The 9,370-nt window shown below is 36.6% G+C and overlaps 1 long non-coding RNA gene across 1 annotated transcript; it reads right to left on the bottom strand.

Moving 5' to 3' along the window:
- Positions 1-7,029: 7,029 nt before the first annotated feature.
- Positions 7,030-7,888, bottom strand: LOC148918276 (uncharacterized). The gene is made up of 3 exons (XR_016126154.1): positions 7,801-7,888; positions 7,192-7,293; positions 7,030-7,078 (listed from the first exon to the last, which is right to left on the bottom strand). It is a non-coding gene; the product is annotated as an uncharacterized LOC148918276 (long non-coding RNA).
- Positions 7,889-9,370: the final 1,482 nt, after the last annotated feature.

Genomic DNA, 9,370 nt, shown 5'->3' on the forward strand with positions numbered 1-9,370 from the left:
ATCAGTTGCTCAAATAACTACTGATTTATACTCTATTGTGATTTTTTGACCAAACTTTTATGTGTTTAAGGACATCCAAATGGGACAAATGATTGGTTGTGGTGTTAGGCAAAGGAAGTTGTATATTTGGTGTCAAAGAGTTCAAATAAGTTGCATCAGGTTTTGACTGTGTACGGTTCTAAGGGGGGGAGAAGAGGAAGTATGATATATAGCTATGGCATCGTGTTTGTGCTTAATAAATCACGGTCATGAACTAATTGAAGGGACTTCCTTTCGGCCCTGGCGCCTACCGTTTCGTCAAGCATTTTGCCTTCCTAAAAACAAAAGAAGAGCTGCAAAGGCAGAATCCTTTCGGCCTCGCGGCCACTATTGAAGGCCGTAAAAGACACGGCTTAAAAAGGCTGTGGTTGAATCACCACGTGGCCTCAAGGCCCCACGCTTCATTTAATGAAGTAATGCCTCTGACTTCGCAGCAAACCCACTAGTCACAAGAAGCATTAAATGCACAAGGGAAGTGACTAAAGTCAAGATTTGGTGATGGAAATCAGGATGGTTAGACGCAGACATTCTCACAAGTAATCTTACGACTTAGGGTCGGATCACCAACCACTAGACCAGGGCATTAAATGTGTTCCCACGGCCAAGGGGGCGAACCCACGATCAGGGCGGTGGCGATATTTACTGAGATTTATGGAGGTCACACCACCATGCTTCTCAACCCCAAACCGCCATACTTCACGATCCCAAATGCCGATTTGACTACCCACTTGCCCCGGTCAGACTCCACCACGCAGGTCTTGTTAGCCTCGAATGTCCCTCTAGGACTCTTATAAATACTAAGCTCAGGACTACATTCAAATGGTTCAAACATCAAACCAAAAGCCTCCCACATAGCAAATTATATTTTCCTGTAATGCACTTTCAATACCTTTCTTTGTTGTCTTAGGAGTAGTGGTAGATTGTAAGGAAAATTCATTCATCAATATATCATACGACCCTTGATTTTCAAGGTGCCGGAGCACCATCCTTGTTATCGCCTCACTCACCCCATATATCATACGACCGTCACTCTCTGAGCAACGCGGAGTACCGCCTAAAACCCGCCACCAACACCACCACTAAACGACCTTGTAGCTCAGGCCGTGAACCTGACGGCCGAGATCAGTTCATCTCTACCACAATCGTTTGATTAGAAGTCGAACGCAAAACAGGCGCAACATTTAAACCATCTTCTACCGAACCTCATCATCATCTCGACGCCGGTGAGACCGTGGCCGCCGCACAACTGCATACGCATCCAAAAGAAGGACGTCACGTGTTGGCGCATCCTCGACCGGAGCACCAGGCCGTGAGATTCGCGACAGACAAACACATCGACGTTAGGGGCATACTTCCTTTGACTACCTGCAGAAAACCATTTCTTTCATTGTTTTCCAGAATTGATATTCCCAGTTTTCGTTGTGAGGTTTGTGAACTCATTGAAAGTCATTGTACTTCTTTTCCATCAAGTGTCGGAAAAAGTTCAGTTCCTTTTATGATCATTCATTTTGCTGTTTCGGATCCCTCTCTAGTTCCTACATTGGATGGAGCACGTTGGTTTGTTACATTTATTGATGACTGTACCAGGATGACTTGGGTATGCTTGATGAATTCCAAAGGAGAAGTGAACTTTCTATTTCATAAATTACATGCAATGATTCTTACTCAATGCAAAGCACATGTTTAAGTCCTTCGTGGGGATAATGGGGGAGAATATATGAGTTATGTTTTCCAAATTTATTGACAATTTAGGCATATGTGACATCTATGCACCAATTTGAGGGGGATTGTTGCGATAATTATGTAATTAGTAGAAAATTAGGACACATTCTAGCTTGCCTTATTTATCTTCGTGTAATTATACCATTAGGGTTGAGTATATATGCCTTGTTGATGATTGAAAGAAAGCATGAAGAATTATTCCCCAAGTGGAGGAACTATAACATTGGCATCAATGAAATCTTGAACAAACCGAGAGGCAATGTTTTTCATATTCTGCTAAGACAAAACATATTATATGACATAAAAATATACCATCGTACATATCCTGCATGTAGCAATATTACCTAACATAGTATTAGTAGGAGAGTTATGGTTCCGGAGATCGTGAGTTTGAATTCTCTAACTGTCACTTGATATGCATGGAAAAGCTTTAGCCTTAATTATGCTATATTGTATAGTCTCGCATGCTGATTTTCAAGTCCACAATTCCCAATAGGATACTATCTCCTTAGTGCTCTGTTCTTGAAGATAAATTCTAAAGTTTTTTGTTTTTGTTTTTGTCAAAATATTTTTTATTTGTTTAGAAAATAGATAGTGTTTAACTTTAAAAAAAAAGTGTAAACTATATGTTTCTTTAAGAAGTGTAAAGAGGAAAAAGTAAGAACTGTCTTTCTTCTTTTTCTTTTTTATGACCAAAAAAAGAACTTTTGCTTCTACTTTTGTGTTTTCCTTGCTTTATTCGACATGCAAATAATTGTTCATCTTGCAGGAATGGGAGAGCTCTATTTTTTAATATTATCTCCTCAAAATCTAATGATATAATTGTATATAATTGTATATGCGTCGGGTCTTTCTCAAGCTTTAAAGCTGCAATTATTTAAAGGGATGTGATCTTGGCATCACCATAAGAGCAATCCAAATGCGCCTTGCGGGACCTTATTTTGTTAGAACTCTACGTTTTTATTGGTTGTGGCACAGGAAGCGAAAGCGAAAACTGTTCAACACCAATGCCTGGGATGTGTGATGATGGCACTGCTCGATCTCTGGCGACGAGGGAACTGTTCAACTGTGGGTTCAATTGAAAGTTGAGTTGGGCTTGGTTGACAGACGAAAGAGGATTGACTCCCGTGAGATTACTTAACCCAACTGGTTGTTTGTGTAGGTGTGCCATTATTGGAATTGAGACTAGCCCAATTGAATTGATGTATGTGGTGTAGAATACCTTGTGGTATGGCTTTGCACGGCTCTTGACTTCTTATCAAGCCATTGTGCTTCGAGGAGTGTACTAGGTCAGATAGGTTCTTTTATATGCCTCAGTTAAGAGAACTTTACTATTCTTTCAATCGTGCATTTGTGGCTTGGAAGATACGAATGGTACCTTAGCCAAACTAGAAAAACCAATGTTATGGTTAGTAGCACTCCCTTGATTGGGCTCAAAAACCTAAATTAGGCCCAAGATAGAGTGGGTTCATATTTAATGAAATCAGGCCTAAGATTATGATTCGGGCCTTTAGGAACCCAATCGGGCCCAAGTAAACACCCTGTTTTTGGGGCCAAAATGCCCTAGATCGGACCTAAAAACCCTATTCGAGCCTATCCAGCAATAAACAGTTATAATACTTGTAAAGTAAATTGCAAATAAAGTAGAGTATTGAAATGTAAATGACATTAAAATAAAACTCTCAAGACTAGAGATTTCTCTATCTAAACTGGATATGATACGAATATTTAAACAAAATGACTAAAGATTTCTAAATTTAGCCGTTAATGAACATATCGAAATAACAAAGAAGTCTCGAGATTTCTCTATCCAGTTTGTTACAATTGTTTTAACTATTTGACAGGGAGCTAGCCTAAGTTTTAACAAAATCATACCAAGACAATGACAGAGCAATAAAAGATAATCGCAAGATTTGTCAACTGGTTATCTTGGAGGCAAGAAGGCTTTTTAAAATCTCGAAGGTCATTCAAGTATTTTAGAGATGTTGCATCTGAATTTGGAGAGAGAGTTCTGCAACTGATGATTTCTCCTTCTATTTATAGGCTTCTTGGGTCTTCTAACCGGCACGGGATCAAATGAGTTTTGATAAGGACCTGCTGGTTAATGAAATGCAAGGGAAGAAAATAGGGCCTCGAGTGCTTCAATCCTTGGGTTACTCGGGGACGGCTTTATGGTGGCTGTTGGGCGGCTTTGCAGTCCAAATCACATTTAATGCGGTTGCTTGATCATCTTAAGTTTTCGAGTTGCCGAAGTTGCCATCTGGTCCTTTGTTTGAGTCTACGCGCTTATGTTTGGGTGATGGCATGTTTGGAAGTTCCCCCAATGTCTCTTCTTTGAGTTAAACAGAGCGTTTCCTGGTTTCGCGCTTCTATCTATTTCGGCACTAGCATAGGGGAAATAGATAACGAGAAATGGGCTTAGTATTTAAACTAAGCCCTTGTGTCGTTTACTGGAATTGAATGGGCCCAATAGAAGAAATATATATAATGTCAAATTTAAAAAAGATATTTAAAAAATTGTAGACAATACATATTAATTTAACATTTTACTAACTATAATTCTCATATTCTTTCGAACATCCTTTAGCACCATCTCAGAATTATTATATGTCTCTGCTTCTTCCAGTAGTACACCAAAAACCTAGAAAATAAAGGAAAACAATACAATATTATATTTACAACAAACTTTAATCAAATCCATGCAATTGTGGCAAAGGAGCTTATCAACACCAATGAACAACTTGGTGACATGTTCACAAAGGCTGTCTCCTCATAAAATTTTGCTCAAGCTCGTGATAAGATGAATTTGTGGCAAGTAATTTCAGCAAGAAAGAAAAGCACAGCGGCTCATGATTTTCAAAATTAAGGGGGAGGTTGAGATTAATTGTTGAGATTAATTTTGAAAATTTCATTACTAGTTTTATAATTTCTAGAAAAGTCTTGCTATGTTAATGCGTGTTTAAACCCAATTGTTTTATAATTTCATTACTGGTGTTCCACTTCTTTCAAACCCAACAGTTTTTGCAGATTTACTGTATCGTGGTGGTGCCGTACATTATGTCACCCTCTAATCTAACCCTCGATTTTTAAATTCAATGTCTAATAAAAAGATTAACCCAAACAAAAAATATTCGCTTTTTCAGTTTTTTTTCTAACAACCCACAAGTTCTCAAAATTTTAAGATTTGAAAACAGTGTTCAAGTTGCATACCAAACAAGTTTTTGAATCTTAAAAATAGATTTAAAAACTCCTTGTTTTTAAGAAAAATCAAAGTTTTTGAGTTCCCTATTTGAATAGAATACCAAACGCCCCTATGCTAGTGCAACTACTCGTCCATAATGATTGATAAGTTTCATCTCAAGTACACATTTCATTTCTTTTATGATTTTTGTGAATGGCCAATATGTTAAAAAACATTGCTCTTTAGAGAATTTACTTTGTTTACAGTATTTAGTGGCAGAGGAGGTTTCTCTGCCTTCAAGAAATTCTGCAAAATATGTTGAATTGTTGCTCGAAAACATTATCAGAAATTCAGAATGGTTTTTATTACAAATTTGAATACCTTGGAAGTTTTATATATAAAGGATTAATTTTGATTTTGATTGTTTGGTGTAGAATATAAAAGGAAGCTACCTTTGAAACAGAGAAGATAGCAGAGTTTTTCTCACTCTGCATCTTAAATCTCAGATCATTTCAACTAGGATTTGCTGCATTTTGGTGGGACTTCCCTTCTAAGATTTATAAATTTTGGGGGGCTGATCTCATTCCATTCTACTAGTCTTCGATATGGAAGGTTATTATTCTATGATGATATGGATTACTTATGGAAGGATAGTTCCATTATAGTCAGTTCAAATTCACGGTCACTGGTCACTGCAGGTAACTTTGGTGAAATACTTCACTAGTCTGTTTCTTCACATCCACAACTTAAATTCAAGGGGAAAAAGCAAAATTAATCATCTTTTGATACAAATGTAAGAGAAGATGTAAAAATTATTCCTTGGTAGAACATTTGGAGGGCACTTAACAACATTCATGTAATGAGTCTGAAGAAGCAAAGGGCAGTTTAAACATATGTTGAAGAGATATGACCTGATCAAGGCGACTGCAACGTTCACTCTGAAGAAAAACATGTTTGAAGCCAATAATTTCATGGCGTCCATCATCTATGAAAGATGGTGCCAGGGTTGTCTGTAAGTCGATTTCAACAAAGAAAACTTTAATCGAAGGGTGTATAATATTGCATATATTACAATCACGGAACAGAAACATGATCCATGTATTTTGCAAGGATAAAAATGAAGGTAAAACAAAGGTTGGCATGCGAAGACAACATCTGTTGTTGAAATTCAGACCACACCACACACACACAAAAACAAAACAAAAACAAAAACAAAAACAATAAATAAATAAAAAATACACCAGTCGTTGAAAAATATCAATAAAGTTTCACTGTAACATTTGTTTCATTTGTTCCAGTCCTCTAAATTGGCCTATTTCCATCTCAATTTGGAATGATGGATACTTTTTGCTGCGCAATTTTTCCATCACAATGTGACATGAGCATGAATGAGGTGTAAAATAAATGAATACAATATATTCATGTTGTGCTCTACTTGGCTAAGGTTGGCAGGATATATCATATATGCCAAAGTTACAACACAACGTAAATACTGCACTAGTCTGTTTCTTCACATCCACAACTTCAAGGAGAGTTGGAGAAACTAAAATATAAAGAAAGATATGTAGGAGCTAGTTGTATGATAGGGAGTGCTTGCTTCAGTGTAATATTTACAATTACAGGGGATTTTCAAAGTGTGCGCTGAAAACTGAATAATCTCAAACTGATGAGTTAAAGCAGCGAGCATCAATCAATCAAGCAAACTCAAGCCTAGACGTGCTGCTGTTGCATTAAATTTCTTAGCGTTAGCCTGGGAAACACTGGATTGTGTGGAGAGATGGATACTTTTTGCTGCGCAATCGGGAAGGGCAAGAATGTTGACTTGACCGTGGTAAGAGATTTCAATTTGTCCTCCGGGGAGGTTTTCATAAATTATTGTTGCTTTAATTTTGCTCTTTTGTGACTTAGGCTATTTGTCTCGGCTCTCTGTTTGGAGCTTAGTTTAGCCTCTGTCTTGTTTGTTGTGTTTTGTTGGCGCTATTTTGGCGTTTTGTTAATGAAGATCTTATTCAGACCCAAAAAAAAAAAAAAAAAAACCAATTCATCAGTACGGATAGGAATCGACATTACTTCATCAATTCCTAAGTGCACAACCTCTGTTGCACCTTCTTTAAACTCGAAGCGAATTCCTCGTACCTTAATTAAAAATAGCGGTAAGTGAAAAAAAAAAGTAGATATAAGTTTAGCAATCCTCTCTTTGAAATGGATGCTGGAATCTGAACAAATATCAATTCAAGATGATGTATGACCTGATCAAGGAGAGTCCAGCCTCTGCTCCGGTCCCAAAATCCATATGTGGAACCGATAACTTCGAGGCGTCCATCGTCTATGAAAGATAGGTTCGTGGGCGTCTGTAATTAACTCAATTTTAACATAGAAAATTTGAAGTAATTAATGGGTATATATGTATTGGGTGTTGCTATTTAGACAACATTATTACTCACTACCTCTGTAATATGGATGGATCACACATCCGGTGGTGGATCCTCTTTTAAAGAGATGATCAGCAATGTGGTGGTACAAATGAAGAATCTTGTTATTTGGACCATATTTATTGATCACATTGCTGACAACTTCTCTAATATGATAGGTCCAACATACACTGGTGGAGTCACCTCTATTACAGGGATCCACGTCCACTGATTTGAAAAAACATTGTAAAGGAAAATCAAAGCTGATCCTAACATAGAAAATTAATATAAATGGTCTGGATCACTATTAAAGAGGTGATCTGGTGAATAAATATGGTGCAAATAACATTAAACCTAATTGCAAATGCCAATCGCAGAAACATTAACCAATGCATGCATATCTCACAAAAACAAAAACATGTGTAAACGAAGAAAAAGGAACCTCACTTTTCCATCTTCCATCGTATTTTTTGGCACCCAACGATCATTTCTTGGATCAAAGATAGGCAAGTTAAGACAACAAATTGAATAGATTTTGTACATGTATACCAAGGAGACATAAAATTAGAGTACGCGTAAGTCTACGCGCGTGCATGTGTGTCTGAATGGTGTGTGTGTGTATATATATATATATATATATATATATATATATGTATGCTTAAATGCAAAGTAATCAAAACATAGCCAATGAAGGGTATAACTCAGGTGGTTTTGCTCTTTCATTTCTACTCATATGGGTAGAAGTTCAAAACTCTCAAGCACCCAACGAATACATGTAAATCTCCTCCCCAATAGGTTGTACTAAAAAAAATAATCAAACCTAAAATCAAAAGTGATGATCATTATCTCTTCTTCTTTTTTCTGCTAGAAATATGAAAAACATCAATGTCACTTGTACTAAGGAAACCAAAAAAAAAAAAGAAGTTTAACTTGCATACTAGTGGAGGTCTCATGTTCAAATTTTTATGGCACCTTCACATTGTCGCTTCGTTTATATAAAAAAAAAATTATTATTATTATAAGAAGTGATGACTTGATAACAACATAAATTCCTGATGTACAGAGAGGATTGCCCTTTTGGTGCATTTGACACTGACAGAATCAAGTTTTTATGAAAACTTACAAAGAAATAAAAACACACAACAGAAAAATGATATCATCTATAAGGGAGCAATAAAAGAAGTTGAGTGTAAATTCCACGATCATTATGTACCTTTCAGGAATGTGAAGCATTTCCCACTGACCAAGATGATTCAACACCTTTACTATTGCAACTGAGGTTACGTTGTTCTTTGCTTCCAGGACTACCAAGGAGTATAATGAGCTTTTTCTTTTGACCTTTTCTTTTTTTTTATTTCTTTTATTTGCCTTTTGAACTGTGATTGTCAACTAAGAGCATCTCCAAGAGTAATAGTAAAAAAAATTTGTTTCTTTTTATTAATTAATTTTGGAAATTCCAATATAGGTAGCAATTTCTGAAGCTACACGATCATTTACCAAAATTTGCAGGTTTGGGTTTACCATGTTGTTTCACCAGATTACGAATCAACACTACGTTGGAAGAGGCTTGCCTCCTTAAAACCGAGGAGGAGTTCCTCCTCCAAACAAAAGATTAAGTGTGGAATAATATATTATTTTTTTTGCCATTGTTCTTTGCTTCTAGGACTACTAAAGAGTATAATGAGCTTCTTTTCCTTTCTCTTTTTCTTATTTTATTTAGTGTTACTTTTTTGAGCTCTGATTTTTAGCTGAGAGTCATTGTTGTTTTAAATGCTTTAACCGGTTAATTCTATTATCTTATTAGTTCTAGAGGACTCACTAATCTGCAACAAATAGAGAATGAGTTTGTATAATAAATTCATGTGATATACTTATTGTTGTTGTTGAGGTAAACAGATATCACTTGAATAATAGAGGCAGACATGATAGGTCTGATTGCATCAATCTCTTGAGTTCCACAGCTACCCTCAATCTATCTGCAACAGGCTACCCCCTTTTCAGTGCAATTGCATCTGAA

The sequence above is a fragment of the Prunus mume genome, linkage group LG4 (assembly GCF_029339155.1).
Source record: "Prunus mume cultivar Tortuosa linkage group LG4, ASM2933915v1, whole genome shotgun sequence".
Taxonomy (NCBI): domain Eukaryota; kingdom Viridiplantae; phylum Streptophyta; class Magnoliopsida; order Rosales; family Rosaceae; genus Prunus; species Prunus mume.